The 1,933-nt window shown below is 43.9% G+C and overlaps 1 protein-coding gene across 1 annotated transcript in view; it reads right to left on the bottom strand.

The window, feature by feature from the left end:
• The window catches only part of ano1a (anoctamin 1, calcium activated chloride channel a), a 55,203-nt gene that overhangs the window by 52,470 nt on the left and 800 nt on the right, over positions 1-1,933 (bottom strand). The window lies entirely within an intron of this gene.

The raw sequence follows: 1,933 nt of genomic DNA, 5'->3' as shown, positions 1-1,933 counted from the left end.
GGGGGGGGCGACTGTTTCCTGCCAGCTTCTCATTCAATGCAAGCACCTGTCAAAAAGGGGACCCCCAGCCCGTGTTGGCTGGTTTGAAGCTTTTAAAACAACAACAACAACAAAAAAACTGGTCAGTTTGAAACGCATTGAACACTTTTAAAGTTCCTGAATTGGACAAGCAGCTCAGAGCTCACACATGCCTCACATGCATTACAACAAAAACAGGAAAACGAACGTGACGTGACTAGTGTGTGTCGGAGCACTTCATCTGGGGATGGCTTTTCGTGGCTTCAAAAGAACGACATGTTTAAAACAGAATCAAACAGATATGTCCTTTTTGATGTATCCGAGTGTAAACTTCTCACAGTTTGATGCTGAGAGCTTTGGCTGCTCTTCTAAACTTATGTTAGAGGAGGAGGAGGGGGGGGACATTCAAGTGTTTAGAACACTGGCCGACTTGCCATGACACCAGTGATCAAACATGCGATGACAGCCTTTACATTTAAGATCCCGAGCTCGCTGTGCATCAATCACACGGAAAGCTCTGGGAGCCGATTTACTGTAAGTGCTCCAACACGTTCCCTCTCCACCCACATTGTCTTGTGTTTTTCACACAGGCCACGTTGCTGTTTGCACGCAACCTGCTGCTGGCTGTTTTGTAAATAAGGCTACAGGGAAAATTCTTGGCAAACTTTGGAGAAATTTCAGCATCATTGGAACAAAAAAAAAAAAACCCTCCAACCACTCGGTTCCTTGCCTTAGTGCCTCTGCTCACTCGGATGTGACTCAAACACGCTGCAGTGTCAAATATGAAAAGGAAACAAAGGTAATGGAACATGACCTGAACCTACAAATGGCTCACATCTGGACAGGTTGTTTCAGGGTACGGTGTCAGGTGGCGAGCAGCACGGACCCGAAATGCAGAGTCACCAAGCAGGAAGCAGGCGGATTAAACCAATTAAGAAAAAATAAAAATAAAAACAAAAACAACAACAAAAGGTGCTGCAGGGCAGGAAATTCAAAACGCATGCAGAAGACCCAGAAATAACAGGACTCAGGCACGGAGCAAGCTACAGTCACGCCGCGAAGAGAGGAGAAGAAGCAAGGGGCTTAAATACCAGAAAAACACAGATAATCAGAGCTCAGGCGTGAACTGGAGGTCGAAACAGGAAGTAAAACCATTTGAAACGCACAAAGGAAACAGTTAAATGAACCTAAAACCAGGTTCAAGGACACAATCCTTGAGCTACAACCGACTAAACCCAAGAAGACTCGAACCAAAAGCAGACTCAGAATGGCAATCGTTGTGATCTAAAGTTTGCTGGGGGGTGGTTGTAAAAACAAAAACAATCAAACATGAAGACTGGCTCCACGATGGAGAAAGCAGAATCTAAACATATCCTGTAAACATGATATTCACCTGTCAATTCATACTTTCACAGTTTGGGTCACCCTGTATCCATGCTGCATCAAAAGAATTGCCTTGGCAGCTGCCCCAGTATTAATGATTTCACTTAGAAAGGTAGTAGTAGCAGTAGTATTTATACAATACAATCTATAAACTGAAAGTAGGCTGATGTTTGTAAAATCCCTAGTTGTGTCTCCTTTACTCATCTTAACTTCTGACCCCTTTAAGTTGAACCTAACCCACTCAGGTGGGGGCACAAAGTGGAAAGATTAACCTCCACTGCTCACCTTCCACACAAAGATTAGCAAACAGAGTGTGTTTGGTTAGCTACTTTGTGGTTTAAATATAATGCAAATAAAAAACTCGCACAAAACAGAGCTGGACTATAAAAAAGGGTGTTAAAGCAAGCTCATAGATGGCTTTGTCCGTCTTTTTCTGGAACAGATAATAGGCTCTGTGCAAAGAGCTTAAGCGCTTGGAGTGCTTCTCACACTCTAAAATCGAGAAATTTTAGAGGACCTGGGGGGGGGGGGG

The sequence above is a fragment of the Kryptolebias marmoratus genome, linkage group LG15 (genome assembly GCF_001649575.2).
Source record: "Kryptolebias marmoratus isolate JLee-2015 linkage group LG15, ASM164957v2, whole genome shotgun sequence".
NCBI lineage: Eukaryota > Metazoa > Chordata > Actinopteri > Cyprinodontiformes > Rivulidae > Kryptolebias > Kryptolebias marmoratus.
The sequence above is the reverse complement of the archived record's forward strand: the minus strand, read 5'-3'. Positions and strand labels throughout refer to the sequence as shown.